Genomic DNA, 18,689 nt, shown 5'->3' with positions numbered 1-18,689 from the left:
ATGATTTGCAAGTTTCTGCTCAGGCACTGTACAATGTGGCTGCTATATTTAAATATCTAATATGAACCAATGAATCTTCTGTGATTTCATTAGATGGTTATAGTTCACATTTCTTGTTGTCGTGATTCTCATTATCTCAATGTTTTCAATTATTTATTCTTAAACAAGCAAATTGTAAGTGTATATTTTGGTAGCATTGACTTCTATTTAATAAATTAATGTTATTGTCATTGCATAAAAAAGTATTCAATTGTTATATTGTAAAATATGAGGAATTATAATAAGTGAAGATACAACATTTCCCTTTGTACAGCTTTGATAAGCTTTCTTTTATTATTATGGAAAATTTCCTTCTTCAGTTCAAAAATAAAGGGCACACTCCGATCCATATGTAGAGAAACATTTTTCTTTCACAATTGGGCTTTTGCCTTTGACATAAAGGGAAGGATAGAACAGGCTCTACCATAAGAGAAATATAATATTCTTTTACAAGATATTTGAGGAACTAAATTGTATATGATAAGATGCTATGGATTAATGGTGTTCCAAACAAAGCATGTGCTTGTTGTGAAAGGTCAGGTTCTTTTTAATATGTGGCTTCATAAAGAAATATATAAAGAAAAACATACAGTACAAGTTCCACTTTCTTTTTTACTGTATTTTCATGAACTATATCTTTTGTCAGAATGCCATTTTTTTTTTGAATTCTAGTGCACAAGAATGGAATCAAAATGCATCTGCTGAAAGAGTAGGTCATTCAGTTGCCATCCAGGAGTTGGCAGTGCTATATACAAAGGTGTTTTTGCACCAGAAGTCCAGGCTGGAATTCACTGTACCTCTTACATAGGTACATTTAAGCTTTTCTGTGTTTTCATTGTAAACATACAAGGAATTTTCTCCAAGAATCAGTAGCTCACAGCCACAGAAAAGGGAATAATCCAAAATGGCAGCCAAGGGGTATACAGTACAATTTATTCATAGCTACAATTTTATAAAATATTGATCTGAACTCCTTCTAGCATTAGACTACTACAGTTCTCCTTAGTTCAAAAGCTGTGTCTCTGAACGATACAGAGGGAAACTCAGTAAAAGTTCATCCTGCCTACACAGTTGGGAAAACAGATCAAGAGGAAAATTTACTGCGTATAAAGCTGCTGGGTATAGTCTGCCTTATTGGATGACTCCCACAACTGGAGTGCTGCGTTGGATGGCTATAAACTCTTCAGAAGGGATAGCCAAGGAAGTAGAGGAAGTGGGGTAGACATGTGTGTTAGGGAGGGTTCGATTGTCTTGAGCTTGATGAGGGTGATGAAAATGTTGAGTGTTTATGGGTAAGAATCAAGGGGAAGGCCAACAAGGCAGATATTTTGCTGGGAGTCCAAGACCACTCAACCAGGATGAAGAGGCAGATGAAATAATCAGCAAGCATCTGGGAGAAGTCTCTTAATCGTTAGCCCTTGTTCTCATAGGGGACTTCAACTTACCAGATGTCTGCTGGAAATACAACACAGCAGAGAAGAAGCAGTCTAGGAGGCTCATGGAGTGCATGGAAGACAACTTCCTGACATAGCTGGTCAGTGAGCCAACTAGTGAAAGGGCCACACTGGACCTGTTGTTTGTGAGCAGAGAAGGACTCATGGGTAATGTGTAAAATAAATATATAACTGAAACCATCAAGGGAGAAAGTGGCAGTGATCCAGACATGTCAGGACACAAGGGTAGAGAAAAACTTCAGATCAGTCTCTGTAATAGATATGGACAAAACACTCAGTGAGGGAATGAAATTGGAAATGTTATCCTCTGAGGTGTGACAATGAGGCTAAAAACTTTGGAAGAGAAGCAGAGGTAGGAAGACAAGTTTAAAGTCTGTAGTTCTGATTGTCCAAAACCAGTTACTAGTCTGAATTACAGACTACAAATTACATTTTATTAAAACAGAACATTTAGCAAATATGCAATTCAATAAAAGATGAAAATTCAGAAGTGAGAAATTTTTACCATGTTTTTGGTCACAAGTAAATGATAGAATTACACTTAGTTCTAAAGAAATTATTCTATTTTCTAATAGGTGAATATATTTTGATTTTCAGGGCTTTAAAACAGCTCTAGAACTTACAAATATATCAAATATAAATTCAATACTTCTTATTTTAAGAAAATCAAATTTATATTTGTTTCTTTGAAAAATCATTATTATTTTAATTTTACCTCTACTTAGTGCAATGTATTTATTAAGTTATGTGAGTTACGTGAATTGCCATCCTCAGCCATCCTGGATTACAATGATCTTGGATACAAAAGTATTTGTTACAGAAATCTCTGCACAGTCAAATCTTTATTTATTCACCTACTGTTTCTTTGGTGCACCTGTAAGTATCTAGTAATGCTTTTGAGAATCAGGAGCATATCACAGAAGTGATATTTCAAGAGGTGGACCATCCTTCCAGAAATCTGGAATAGATGAAAAACAATTTCTCCCAGGAAAGTCTGCAGTCATAATATCCATACTTTTCTTTCTCATACTCACAGACCTATCACCTATCACCACACTGCTACATAGACAATAAAGTCTTTCAAGAATGATCTAAGTTAGCTGTTGAGATACCTATTAAAAAAAGTACTACAGTGTTTTAAGTATACCACTTCTGTGAAATTTCCTGCCCAGGCAAACTTAATCTAATACTTTTCAGCTGATATTTACTGCTGAAGAGCCATGCCTCATTTGTAGTCTCTTATCATGTGAATTAAAACTGAATAAAAACACTATATAGGAAGTGCTGGAATGTGTTACATGTACCATAACAAAGCAATAGTGGACGGCACTACAGTAAAAGGGTTTTGATGTAGGAATGTACTTATTTCTTCACTTACATAGGTTTCTATAAGTAGTTCACAATCAAAACAATTGCAATACACTGTTTGTTGTTTGAAAGTTGTCATACTGACATAAGAATATAGACACTTGTTTTGTTATAAAGTATCCAGAATTAGAGTAAATAGGAAAAATTGTTCTTCATGGAAAGTTCAGTGAAAATAAGATAACATCATAAGCTGCTTTGACCATTATATTTACACCTACAGAGGTAATTTTATAGATTTTTTTAAAAAGATGATATTCATTGATGCCACATTATTGTACATAAATGTTGAAATTAAAGCAGTTTTTATATGCAATTAATGTAAATATATTTGCAAGTAACACACTCCACTCTAAACTGTACATTTATCAATCAGACACATTTGTGACAAAATCCTTAAAACAGTCATAAAAGTCTGTGAAGCAGTAAAACAGTCCAATCTACAGTATAGTTAAATAATATTGATAGAAACAGCAGTGCATCACAGCTGTCAAAAATCGCTGTTGTAAGCAGATGGATTAGTGATTTAGCAGGTATAGAATATGTTCCAAATAGAAACACCAATTTATCAGATTCTGACAACACTGAGTCTGCAGAAAATGCTACGAGGGTGAGCAGCCAAGGTCTAAAATGAGAAGGAAGAAGCAGGAGAGGACAGCACTGAGAGGGATGAAAAACAGAGGAAAAATTGTTTTTACTAGAGTAAAGTCCAGTTAAGTACTAATCCGTTCAGGAAAACATTAGGAAATAACCATTACCATGGACAAATATGAGAAATTGAAAACATTTTTTTTGTCACCAAGAAGACATCTTCCTTCCATGATAATACATGTTAATACAGAAAATTATTTTACCATTCAAGATTTGTTTTTTTAATAAATCAATTCCATATGACTGCTAGCATAAATTTAGCATGTTTAACCGAGAATATTATCTCTGAAAAACAACTGGATATTCAGGAGTTTATAAGAAATATGTTAAGTTTTGACAGTTGGTATGCAAGGAGATCCATATGGCAGGAATTTGAAATCACCTCTTACTCAAGGTTACATTATCATTAGTTATTGCTAAGACATCCTATAAAAAGGAATCAGTGTTACAACACCTTGAAACTCCTCCATTGAACTGGCCCTGTCTTAATTTTGAATTGAATTTTATTTGCTAGAATTAATTATATATGCATATTTTTAAGGTGAACTATTGTATAGGGACCTTTTTTTTCAACAAATTTGGCTTTAAAAAAAGAAAATCAAGTTATTTGATCAGGGCTATAAGAAACCACTGTCTGACAGGTATATGTTAATGTGTAGATCAAGATTAACTATATTGCATTATTTGAAGGAGAGTATTCTGAAATGGGAAACTTTCTTGAATCAGGGAAAGTAATTCCAGCATTCCTGTCTAGTGAATCAGGATACTTTTCAGAACTAAACAGAATTTTCACAACTTTTGACAGTAAAATCTTTAGCAATTTTCTGTATCTTTTAAAATATGCACTTTCTTAAAAAAAATATTTATTTTTGTTTGGAAGAAATATACAGAAAGGATTTTGCTGTCTTTTTCTCATATTTTGATTTTGAAGACAAAATAGTATAATGCCTGGTGTCAACATGGAGATGGATAGAAGCCTTTTCTGTTTCTGAATTTACAGTATTACCAATACCTGAGAGACACCTCCAGAATGTGGGTGGCCTCATATTATTTTGAAGTGACAATTAAACACTATAACCAGTATAATCTGAAGAACACAGTAAAGTTTATCCTTGTTCCTTCAGGCCTTAGCTATGGTGACCCTGAAGAAGGGACAGCTCTTTACCATTCCAAGCCTAGAATTGAAGATATGTTATCTAAAATGGAAGAAATCTTGAAGAAAAAGCCAGAGATCACCAATGTAGGCACTAGATAGAGTAAATAACACTTCTGTGAGTGTCACTGAAGAATGAGCAATCACTGCCTCAGACTGAACAAACTGAAAGAGTGGTCCAAGGACTGATGAAAGATCCGATTAAGTCAGGCTACAGCAAAGGACTCTGCATAAGAAGTCTTTCTAGTCTTGTACCTGATAGATGAAAAAGAGAAGAAGGAAAACAAGCTGTTATGGAAAAAAGAGTTACTGATGAACATCTGCACACATATATCACCAATGGTACTGCAGGTGTTTCTGAAAGGCAGACACCCACTCATAGTCTGTGTTTGTGAGACACATAGCCCTAAATTATGCAGCACTCACTTCAAACCCATTAATGGTGGAATAAGGCTTCAAGTCGTATCAATAATCCAAGTAATTGTTCGCATAATTTTACATCAATTGTTAGGATTTTATACTTAAAAAGGGCAAAATGAGAATATAAATTATAGTAAAATGGGTAAGGAAATAATCACAATCTAGCCAATCAAATCTATAAGGCAAGTTAGAAAAAGCAGATCTAAAGTAGTTGTCTTCTGGCCAATGACAGGGATCTAACTGGAAGTTGAAAGCAAAGCATTTGTCATACTAAAGAACAAGGCTCAAATAGGTAATTATTTATTTTTTTTTCCATAGTGACACTCCATTGGCCAACATGTTGCAGGCGGATTTTTGAACTCTTATATAAACCAACACAGGCAAGTGGTAGAAGAGATTTGAAGGAAGAAGCAAGACAAGTTGGTACGTCACGAAAATTGTCAGCCAGAAGCATGGGGTTGAAAAGGGAAAGGAGGAAAACAAAGCATGAGATTCTCACAGAACACAAGTGGGTACCCACATCCCCTGCAAATCAGACTTGAAACAGTGATTGTGGCTGATGGCTCAGTGCTAAAGAGGAAGAAATTAAAAATACAGAGGATAACTCAATAAGATTATCAGCATAGTCAAAATGACCTTACATTTTACATTAGAAAAAACATGTATATTAAACCTTATTATAGAACATAAAAACTGAAGTAATTGCTGCTGATTCCTTCTGGTTTGTACTTTGTACAGTTTTCTACAAGTGTTCTAGCTAAGTGGGTAATGAGTATATCTGATGCTTACCTCTCTTTTTCTTTCTTTACTTACTCTTTTCACAAGACTGAAGCACTAACAGCCAGCTGACCAGGCTAATGAAATAAACTTCAGTGTTGGGAGCTCTGTGTTAGGCCGTTTCTCATTTCCGAAGAATGCGATAAGGATTCTGACAGTGTGACAATCAGTTCACCAACTCTTTTTGCTACCCTGAAGCTTTCCTCTGAAAGTTCTGAAGCAAAAAAACTTTTAAAAATCTTGTCTGCTATAGTCTCTGAAATATTAGACTGATACTTCATGTAAGTAAATACCCGTAAGATTTTATTCCTAAATTGCATCCTTTCAGTTAAAAAGAAGTTGCTTTTTTCCCTAATAACCAACTCTTACTTCTCATAAGAAAGGGCTATATAAAGAAAATATGATCTAGGACTGGGACACCTTCTTCATCTACCAGTACCTAGAAACTGGAAAGCCCCAAGGAAAGTATTCCGCATGAAAATAGAGAATTTATCTGAAAAAGCTGCTTTTTTTCTTTTTTTTCCCCTCCCCCTCTCCCAAAAATATTCAGCTTTCTGCATTGTCAGATGAAGTTTCATGTGACTTTGGATACTTCATAAATAAACAGCAGATAACAAAACAAAAGGAATAACTGAAATGAAATTCCAAAAGAGAAAAGCATGACAAAAATGTAAGAGAATTTGTGCATTTAGTCAGAAGATGTACTTGTGAGATTCAGGATGTTTTTTATTTCTTGGAGCAAAATTGGAATTAAACTTTTGCTAGTAAAGCACACTTTACATGTTGAAAAAATCCTACATGTGAATATCTTTCCTTCTTTCTCATCACTTGCAGAACACTAATATATTTCAACAATTAAGAATACAGACCAACTAAAGCAAAATCAGGTGTATTTCATATCTGCAAACATGCGAAAGAAAGCTTGTGGAAAAGGGCTTTTTTAGAAGTTTGGCACAAGCACAGAAAATATCCATTTGTGAAGTGACAGATGATAAATTGCCTAAGGTTTTTACAGTTCAATAGATATTTTATTGTGCATCTGTTCTTTTCTTCTGATGTCCTTTGTTCTTTCTAAAGCTGCAACAATGAAAAAGAAGCCTTTGTTATTAGGTATTGAGTTGAATGCCAGCAGCTCTTACGATTTAACCTCAAGGTTAGTGAGGAACTAATCTATCACTTATTTTGGCTCGCTTCTTTGTATCATCTTCTGTTAATAGGACACAAGAGATAACCAAATAGGCATAATCATATTAACAAAATGTGCTGCATACTGCAGAAACCTTGCTACAAACTGATCACCCTTATGAACATATCCAGAGGGGCTTCATAGCCCTGGCAGCATTTACCAGAGATACTCACAAAAATGTGTTACAGGGGAAGGTAACACTCCCTAAGACAGAGTGTCTCCTGCTGTCCTCATACACAAATGCTTTACAATCCAGAACTTCAATTGTTTTTGAGTTTTGTGGAAAGCTGCAGCAGTTTTAAGGGAATGTATTAGAAAGTAAAGATCCCTCTTTGAATAGAATCACATGTCAACTAACTACTTGACTTTTTTTTAATCCCTGTTTAGTTACTCTACAAAAGGTCACCTGTGACCTTTCAGTAAGACTTGCTTTTGGAATTCGGAAGGATAAACCGTATAAAAAGTATAAGGCAATCAAATACACTACACAAAAACTTCAGGGCATACAGGCATGTTATAATGTTGATGGGCTCCTCTCCAGGTTCTGGTAGGTCATCTTAAAGCTGCCACCAGTGAAAGTTTAAAAGCAAGTTGTAGTTTGTGGTGATGAGAGATGACAAGATGGGTTTTATGAGGGGAAAAATATAATAACTAAAACAAAGGAACTTCAGCATATTGCAGTGCTACTAACTCTTCCTCATGGGGAAAAAAAGAATAATCCTGCTTCAGGTAAATGAGCTTGAATTCTTAAGTAAAGCATACCATTAGATTTATCTTTTGCTATGTTTCTTTCCTCCAGTTAATAGACAATAGCAAATCATCTTTGGACAGCTGGTGGAGTTACAGGATTCAGACAAACACTTCCCAGGTTGCAACTTGGCTACAACAGAAGAACATGACATGAAAGTTAAATGAATATAGGAAAATGCATAACACTACTTCTTTGAAGTCCAGCATACTTTTTTCTTCAGAACTTCTTGTTCTTGAAAATAAAATGGGAGCTTGAAACACAGTTTTACAGAATATGATCTAAAAATTTATTTGGTAATTTTTTTTTATTTTTTTTTAATTAAGAAGTGGGAATAATTATGCTTTTGGAAGTGCTACTTGCATACTGATAATCAGTAGGAATTTCTTGGTGTTGTACCATCATAGAAACCCATGGTCTTCAGTTTTCACAAACTTAGGTTGATTGTTCGCTCATCGAAGTGGATGTGTCCCATTAGAACTAAGTGAAAAACAGTGAAATTAAAGATATTGCTAAATTAGCGTGAGAGTTCTTCGTTCTCTGTTCCTACTTAACTGTCAAGTATCTCTTTTCTCAATGCCTTTTGTGAGGACCTCACAGCAGAGACGCTTGAGATTTCACTTAGAATTAGTGGTTAAGCTAGAGCTTTGAGAAAAGAAAGAATAAGTTAAAATATAAAAAAAACCCATGTTATTCCTGAATCAGTATTATACATGCTGCATCAAAGATAACTGGATGCAAAAAGGCATGGGCAGTGGTATGTGTGTGTACATATTTAGACAAAGACTGTGTCCCATTTATTTATCAGTAACTTATTCACTTCTGGCCATCAAAATATTGAAGCCACTCAATATTATGTAAAAAAAAAAATATTTGAGATCATGTTTCATTCTATTTAAACATTTAAATTAATTCAGAATCTAAGGAAATAATTTCAGTTTCAGATAAAACAAGATGTTTTGCTTAAGTAATTTATTTTATTTTCTGTTTCACTCCAAGTTTAGAGAAAAAAATCCTTTTATGTTTTTCTGGAAACATTTTTTTGTTGTTTTGAGACCCTCCTGTGAACTGAAAAATCCATTATTTGCTCAGCACGTCCCTTCAGCTTTGCTTTTTTTTTGATAGATATTTGTATCTGCTGCTAACTAGAGACCACAGGAGTGCAGGAAGTTAGGATTCTTTTTGGCTTGGTCTTACAGTAGTTTAAAATCACCTACGACAGCTTTAGTATCAGGCACTTGAAATGGAGTTGTGTGTGATATGTCAGAGAATTAAAGCTGACAATCTTCCTTGCTAGTTGCAGTAGTTAAGAGTCTCCCACATATTTTTACGCTGTTAGTCTACAACCAGAAGTTTCTTATTCTCCCAGCAGTTAGCGTTTCTTTGGAGATTTTGAGTAGTCACAGATACTATTAACAAGAAACCAAAAGCTGTATCCCATAATAATATTTAAAACAAATTGTGTGCATTGCTGTTTTGTGGAACTTCTGATATAATAAAAATTAGTTGCACATGTGCAGGAATAACTGTGTATAGATGATTTTTCTCTCTGTCAGTACAGTTCATTTAAATTTTGAAGGGAGAGTATACTAGTAGTCTATACAGTTTCACTAAACCTGAGTAAAATATTCTATTTGTTAGTGAATTTTAGGGGAATTCTTTGTGTATCAGTGCTACTGTTATCCACACTAGACTAGAGCAAGCTACTATCAATATGGCAGAGGATACGATAATCACTCCTTCAATTTTCTGGATATGTCTCAATAGGAAGCAGGCTGAAATGGCTGTTGGACTTTCCAATAAATCAAAAAGACATGATCTATCACAGGAGTATTTTTTATTTCAAAGGTTTTTAAAAAAATGTAAGCAAAGTGATTCCATTGTCACTCATTTATAAATTCTTCTGACTCAGGAAACTATAAACATGACCCAGTTTTTATAGACCAGTAATAATTTTGTATTAGTGATAACTCCATTAGTGGCAGTGATTACTTTGTACTGAACACCTGGATTCTTGGAGATTCTGTCCAAAAGATGTTGCTGCATGTAACAGCTGCTAATCAGAAGAAAGCCAAACAAATGTAAAATAGAAATCTATATTTTAAAACATGTGAATTATTTAAAGTCTTAAAAGAGACAGTGACTTTCCAGCCAAAAATGAATTTATAGTGTGATGCAGTGGCTGAAAAGAAAGTCAGTCCATGAAACTGTAAACACACGTAGGACAGTACAACTGAGACAACATATCCATTTGTGGCACCAGTCTCTAAAATAGTGGTGAAGCAATAGATAAGTATGCTAAGAATAATGCACTACCTGTACAATATGCCTCATGATATTAATAAAAGTCTAAGGAAGCTGAATTGAAGCTTATTTTTAACTACTCTGTAGCGACAGCAGTAAATACTTTCTTGTTAATTCAGTACTCCAGCATAATTTTGTCATTAGACTGAACTGCTTTTGGCAAGAAATTTCAAATTCCACCTGGGGTATTTCACATGCGCATCGCAAATTACACATTTTTTCTTTTATCATACTGCTCACTGTGTCTTTTTTTACTATTAATCAGTATGATCAACAAAAATGAGAAGGCCAAATTGCTGATTAAAAAGTTTATATCATCATAATCAATTTTACATGCAAATCTTCAGCCCTGCAGTCAGTAGGAAGCTAAGGAGATACCTGGAATGTGGTCAATAAGTTTGATAAAACTACGACTATGGTTTATGCATTCCTAATACCTAAGAACGTTTTGTTTTGTTTTGTTTTTTAAATGTACATTTTAACCCTGAAAGGAGGTCAAACACAACTAGGTTAAAACAAGGCGACAATAAGCCATGGCAGATGCTCCCTGTTATTCCCCTCACCTTCCCTCTACCCTACCCTTTAGATCGGAAAGATGATGAGGAAGGCAATAGGGAAGGAAGAGAGACTTAGACTTCAAGTTGGAAGGTTTTAAAGGGTTTTACTAATGCTACTAATAGAGAATATATACACAAATTACACAAAACCAATGTTGAATGTTTACTATGGAGTTGGCGTCACTCCAGCAGTGGCGGAGCTGGGTGTGTGGAGCTGGCATGGCTCCAGCAGCTGCAGGGCAGGCACTGGAAGTCACGGGCAGGACTTCACAGCAAACCAGAAACTGGTTGCAGGTATTGCAGGGCCTCGGGCCAAGTGTCACCAGCACGCAGAGAGGGTCTTTTTAGGTGCCAGCCATGGTCCAAGAGGACTAGACCCTTGTGATCACCCTATTACATAGGGGATAGGATGATTATGGGGTGGAATACCCCATTGGTCAGTTTTCATCACCTGTTCTGTCCACCCCTCCTCAAACACGCCCCTCTCAATTATGGGGTGTGTGGAATTCTTGGCTGTCATAGGAATACATGTAAACATGAGGCTTCTTCAGCATTCCGTTGGTCTTGACCTTGGCAATATCAGCACCATGCACAGTATCTGAGAAGAACATGCAGGCAAAAAATTCAGAAAAGTGCAGTTACTTAGAAGGCACTTAGCCAAAAGGAAAATTCACTGAAAGAGAACCTGCCCTTATTTTTAACAAAACCAGGGCACAAATAAAATACAAAACTTAAAAAAATAAATTTCTGAAGGTTATTAGTCACTGGATCACATTACCCAGGACATGCTGCAGAATTTGCACTGGTAAATATTTAAAACACAGATCAGATATTGTATAAAAAGTAAGGGAATTATACTGTAATTAATTGGTGCACATCTATGACTGGCTTGTGTTATGCAATAGATATGCAGCATTTTCCTTTTTGGCCTTAAAATTTGTGAATCTATCCAAACATGATTAGGAAGACTGTTGTAGAGTAAGAATTTTCAGCTATTTGACCAGAGAATTACAAATCAATGTGAGTTGTGATTTGCACAGAAAAAACAATGTAAAAATGTTATCATAGAAGAAAAGATCTGTTATAAAAGAAGAAGGCTGTGAGTACAGTACAAAGAGCACGTATGATAACAAAATCCATAGGAAGTGAATCTGAGTGGTGATTAATCAAGGGCAGCCACCAGGGTATTTCACACATTATAATCTTGTTTTCTTCCATTTATGGAAGATAGTGAAAGCACACATCAGCTCATGCTACTCACCATGGTATTAGCTATGAAGCTATGCAGGTGAACTTTAGGAAAAGAGGAACATTAAGAAAAAAAATAAATCCATCTAATGTCTGTACATTTCCCTTCACTTAGTGTATGCCTATATAGCAGACTACCATGGAATTACTCCAATGTAGTTTTAAACAAGGCAACACAGGTTCCACAGAAAGTTACTACTGGTTTGGTCTTGAGTTAATTTAACCTTGTCAACAGAAAGCAGTAGGCATTTCCCTTAAACATATTTCTGTTTGCCAGCTGCCTTTGGAAACTGGGCAAGGGAGGCACAGGGAAGCTATTAAAAGATCAAACTGATACACTGAACACTTGAAGTTTTGATATTGAGAATACAGATAGTGGAATCATCAATCCACCTTAGTAAAGCTAATTTTCTAAACCTTTTTTTTTTTCTTCAGTTGGGCTCCAGGATAGACATTTATGTATTTTTGCTTGATAGACTAAATTTTCAAAATTCTGAGTCTGTCAAATACCACTAAAGCTAACGACAGTATTTAAACCAGTAACTGATCAGAAATTTTTCAAGAACTTTTGTTTCCACATGCTCCATGGAAACTCACTCTTTTACATAAAATATCCACTTCAAAAGACCAGCATCAAGAGATAGCTGAGAATATATTTTAAAATTCCTTGGAAAGATCAGGGTTTGCAGTCTTTATGCACAACTTTTTCAATTTTATTGAGCAGTAGATGCATAAAAACAAATATATGTTGTTTATACCTATTCTAGTCTCAAAAGTAAAATGATAGTTTCTAATGAAGTTATAGAGCCTCTTCTACATAAAAATAAAATTCTTTTCAGTGCATCGTAAATTGTACTGTCTCACCTGTTAGATAACTAATCTGGTCTTTTTAGTTTCTTTTACTCCTGTTATAAAGCATAAAATATGACATTCTAAATTGTGTGAAAAAGCCTAATTTTTAGTCCTAAACTCAGAAACAAACAATGCAGAAAGATGATTCAGAGATTTTCTAACATAAATAAGTTTATTCAATGGAAATCTAATATTTGCAAAATTTAGACATCTCTAAATACTAGTAAACGAGGTATATTGCTATTGTAATATATCAAATATAGATACAGGTATATATTCAGAGCCACAAAGATGATTAACGGAGTGGATCACCTCCCGTATGAGGAAAGACTGAGGGAGCTGGGTCTCTTTAGCTTGGAGGAGACTGAGGGGTGACCTTATTAATGTTTATAAATATATAAAGGGTGAATGTCATGAGGATGGAGCCAGACTCTTCTCGGTGACAAACAATGATAGGACAAGGGGCAACAGGTGCAAACTGGAACACACAAGGTTCCACTTAAATATGAAGAGAAACTTCTTCACAGTGAGGGTGACAGACGCTGGAACAGGCTGCCCAGGGGGGTTGTGGAGTCTCCTACTCTGGAGACATTCAAAATCTGCCTGGATGCCTTCCTGTGTAGACTCGTCTAAGTGTTCCTGCTCAAAAGGCGGATTGGACTAGATGATCTTTCGAGGTTCCTTCCAATCCCTAACATTCTGTGATTCTGTTATATAAACCAAATCTTGTTATTGCTCTAGCATAATTAGAATATTGTTTAATATGCAACAGTGTTTTATTACACAGTTAATCTAAAAGCATACATTTTAATCTGCTTTAAAACTGTGTTTGCTGGTGGTAGAAAAATCGAGTGCATGTCTGCCACCATTTTTGTTTTATTCTGTATTGCTCTGCTTTTCCAAAAAATCCAATTCACTATTTACCTGAGTGTTTTTCCTTATTATAGTTTTATATCTGCAGTTCCTGTGGGAGGAAAAACAAACCTTCATTACAAGGAAAATCTGCAGGTCAAAATACAGCATCACAAACATGTCTAGCATTTAAATCTCAGCATTTCAGGAAAAGCTTTGTTAATTCTGGCAGCCAGTCATTAAAAGCAGAGCTGCACAATGCTCAAGATAACCATATGCCTTATTTTCTATAAAAGGAACATAATGTCGTAGGTTTCTTCTTTCCAATTTTGTGTGGATTTTTGTTCCTCTTTTGTGGAAATGAGTATATTTATGACATCACATTGGGCACCTTCTAGTGCCAGATCTCATTCATAACAACGTCCCTGGAGATCTGTCTCTTCCTTTGTTCTTTCCATAACCATTTTGTTAAATACCACTTTTGTGAACTTTCTATTTCTAGCAACATCTAGGCTTTCTCCAGATTCTCTGGACACTCTCCCGTTTGTTTCTCTCCCAGCTGGAACTAGACTCGTAAGTACTAAAGCACATGTAATTCTTACATCCAAAATATATCTCATTATGGCTTTTGCATCTGTTTTTTTCCTCCCTCATTTCCTTGTCCCAAAGTAAACAAAAAAACAAAAAACCAAACCAAAACAAAACACAAAACAAAACAAAACAAAACAAAACAAAAAGTTAACTACACTGAAAAATTCAAGTGTTTGTTCTGCCACTTTGCTTTTTAAAAATATATGTATCTTCCAATAGATACAGGTAGTTAAATAATAATACATTTAATATATATCCACATTTCTTGAGGAATCAACTGTGTTAAGCTGTGTAATGCTGTAGATAGCGTGGGCTGAATATCTTACTGATTTTCACCTTCTGTAGCAAATTACATCTGTATGCAGTTACTGTGAAGTGGTGAAGACAAATACTTTTCTGATTTGATGAGGTTTTATATCTTCTTTGCTCTGGTATAAATAAATCAATCAGATCACAGAATCATAGAATGTCCTGAGTGGGAAGGGACTTACAAATAACTGTTTTATAACTCCACAGTTCACATCATGTGTCTGAGGGCATTGTCCAGTCTCTTCTTGAACAGTCAGGCTTGGGGGGCTGTGACACCTCCTTGGCGAGCCTGTTCCAGTGCTCCACTACACTCTGGGTGAAGAACCTTTTCCTAATGTCCAACCTAAACCTCCCCTGGCACATGTTACCATTCCCTCGAGTTCTGTCATCGGTCGCTAAAGAGAAGAGTTCAGTGCCTACCCTTCCTCCTCCCCTTGTGAGGAAGCTGTAGACCACAATGAGGTCTCCCCTCAGCCTCCTCTTTTTCAGGCTGAACGGACCAAGTAACTTTAGCCACTCCTCATATGCCTTCCTCTCCAAACCCTTCAAAATTGATCACGATGAAAAAGAAAACATCTGATGTGGAACCTAACATATCAGTTATCAATGGAAGAAGATGACAGGAAAAACTGAGACATGGAAAGCGGAAGGAAGCCATATCCTGGTATAGTATGAGAAGTTATAGAACAGCAACTGTCATGAAAATCTCTTAGAACTATTTCTGAATTAAGGCATTTTTTGATCCACCATTTTATAGTATTCTGTTCTTAAAATGTCAGATTTTATTACTCTTTAAGTTACTTATTCATTTAGACTGGTGTGAAGTGCCCATGGGGCTCACCTGTGGCCTGAATAACAACAGATGTTAAGACAGAAGTGTGAATATATAGTGTGTGTCTATGGGACTTCCAAAGTTCTTTGGGAGGGTGCTTTTTGGGAGCGTGTTTGCCCAAAACTCATCATGTTAAAAAAAGATTATGACTATCAATCAGATTAAACAGTAGCCAGAGAATCATAAAGAGACATTTGAAACAAATGGTTTAGCTTGGAAAGACATATAAAAGAGGCATGAATATTTTTTAACAGTGGGTAGAGACCTTGGAATGGAAGGAACAGCACTTGCTTCTCCCCTACCAACATTGCAACCTCTCAGTTGGTGCGAAGTGCCTGTCCCAGGGTGCTGCAGCACACAGAGACCCACACTTAGAGTGTGTGAACCCAAACTCATGTGGTACTTTCTCCCTGGCGTGGGGATCAATAAGGTGTTGGGAGATGCACCGTTTTGCCCAAAGCTGGAGCACCCAGAGAGGGGGTGTGCAAGTGAAGGAGAGTGCACCCAGAAGAGTGGGTGCACTTGTAATTCTGTCTGTATGTGTGTATGTGACTAAAACATTTCATGATTAGTAATAAAAGGGTGTTGAGAAATTTGTGGGTATATGTTAACATTTTAGAAGAGCCTAGTAAGTGATTTTTCCATTGAATTGCAGCTATTGATCTTGAATCTATACTTCACTGATTGCTGATTAATTATGTGTCATTAGTAACTCAATAAGCCATGTAATCTCGGTTTAGTTTAAACTCTCTGAACTAAGCAATACTGAGAAAACAACAGACACTGTCAAGTCCAGATAACTTAGACTAGCAAAACAGACCACAGGAGATTTCCAGCCTGTTACACACTCACAACCTTGTTATGAGTAAAAAGGGAAACATGCTGTATATGTGGAGGAAAAAAAAAAATCTGGTGTTAAAACAGCTACTGCTTTTGGACCCTAATAAAGATATAACAAATATCTTTAGGTCAGTTATACTGTTAATGCTCATTGTTTATTTTAATACAAAAATGCCTCAGTAGTACACTCAAAACTACTATAATGGAAAACTTCAGAATATCTATCCTTGTTCTGTGGTGTTATTTTCATCCTTCCAAAGCCCCACTGTACCACCAGGTGAACTGCATCAGTCTGTCTCAAGAACAGGGCTGAAGGACTTTGTCATGTATCTAAGTATCCTGAGGTCTCCCCACGCAGCAGTACAGTGGTTGGGGTGGTGGAGATCCCTTCACACTTGAGCCTTTTTTTAACCTATTTTATGTGGTTTTTTTACCCTGGCCTGCTTCCTTCACACTAGTTTCTGTTCACTGCCTGGAAGGTTCACCACAGCGCGACCCTCTTTCTTCTCTGGAGACTTTCAAAACCCACTTGGATGCATTCCTGTGTGATCTGCTTTACATGAACTTGCTTTAGCAGGTGGATTGGCCTAATTTATTTCCAGAGGTCCCTTCCAACCCCAACCATTCTGTGATTCTGTGTGATTCTGAGAAAAAAAAAAACATGGGCTTCACAGCCATGGAGTTCTACCTTATACAGGACTGGAAGTAGTTCTTCTGTGTTTACTCCACATAAAATAATGAATCCTACTACCCTGAACATAATTTTTTTTGGCTTTGGCTCCTTTCCCTGCATAGCCCAATGTTGTGCTGTGGGACACAGAGTCCACTCAGGATTAATTCAGGATGCCTACTTATTAAACTTCACATTTGTTAAACGGGCATGAGGTCTATCTGCATTTTAGCATCCACCCAAGTAAAAAAAAAAAACAACCAAACAAACAAACAAAAAAAAACCAAAAACAAACAAAAAAAACCTACCTCTGCCTGCCTGCTTGCTAAGACCTTCCAGAAAAGACTAATTAGAAGGCTAAATAATGTGTCTGATGTGATCTCTCGATCACCCCTGTAAAACTCTAAATAAAAAGCCTCCTTGTCAAAATCAAGATGTTTCCTTGTTTCACATACATCTCTGCCCTCCAAAAAGCAAATAAAAAGATTTTTGTGAAAAAGTTCTTAGGCATTCTGTATATAATTCTGCATAAAAATGTTAAGCTAACACTGACAGCCATGGAATCCAATTATCTCCATGCACAGTAATAGTGGCTGGGACATTCTTAATGTTAACAAAAATGTTTGAACTGAGAACTTCCAGGAAATATTTTGGAAGTTTCATTCAAGTTAAGAGAAGATGCTGAGGCAAATATATTCCACTATCTTGTGGTTTAAAATAAAGGTAAAACTCATTCTTTGGAAGAAATTATGCATAGAATATCTACTTACACTTTTTCCACAGCATGAAAGAAACTTCACTTGCTTAAAACCCCAGCATGTAAAATCTTCACTAATTATGTTGTTTGTTAAATTTGATTATTTGCTGTTATATATCTTAGTGATTATAGATTCTTCTGTGTGTCAGCTGTATGAATCCCACTGAGGAGGAAAAGTGGGATTCAAAAGTAGTATTAAAAAATATGTAAGTGTCTCTTATATAGTGTCTCTTCAAACTCAAGCTGCCATCTATAATAACCATCCAGGTAAAAAGAAATATTTTTCATTAATATCACCGAGCTTCCTTAGAAAGAAATCCTAGTGGCTCTGGTATTTAATGGGTGCCATTTTTCAAATGTGTCCATCTGGAAAATTCCTCATATTCATGCTAATACAATTCTGTTATTCTATTTTTCTACTCGACATACTGTAAGGAAGGGGTATAACACAATTCTCCATTGATAAAATAAGAAGAATAAATGTGAGCCAGTATCCTAAATAAAAATTGTGTCTTTCAAGCTTAGAAAAGTCAAATTAGCATCTTGACAGTAATGGTAATTGCCTGTTTTCTACTGAACATGGAGTTTATCACCTTTTCCACAATGTATAATGCAGTCAAACACAAAGTTTGCTTATTTGAATGGTTCTTGGAAAGAAAATATGGTCCAAAATTCCATTATCAGGGAAACACTGTAGGTTCAGTGATAATTACTCATAAAGCTGGTAGAGCATTTCTTCAAGGGAATGGCACAGCTGAAACTACAATAGAGTAAAATTCCAGTCATTGCAAATCTATTAGACTAAATAGGTTTGGTTTATCTTGTAGTTAGGACAAAATTCTTGATACATACACTGTTTTTTATCTTTCTTCCCTTTCTGTGATGAAATCAGATGAAAGGAAGTATCTAAAATAATTTTAGGTACAAGACAGTTACATTTCAAAATGATAGCTACTTGCAGGAGGGTACACAACTGTGTGCCAGGTAGAATCTGCATTTACCTGGTGGTGGGCATATCTCTTTCTGAACTGGATTCTTAATAGAAAAGGAGACCTTTGGATTCAGTGGGCTCAGGTTTTTAGTT

Source organism: Columba livia, chromosome 2 (genome assembly GCF_036013475.1).
Source record: "Columba livia isolate bColLiv1 breed racing homer chromosome 2, bColLiv1.pat.W.v2, whole genome shotgun sequence".
NCBI classification, from domain to species: domain Eukaryota; kingdom Metazoa; phylum Chordata; class Aves; order Columbiformes; family Columbidae; genus Columba; species Columba livia.
The sequence above is the reverse complement of the archived record's forward strand: the minus strand, read 5'-3'. Positions refer to the sequence as shown.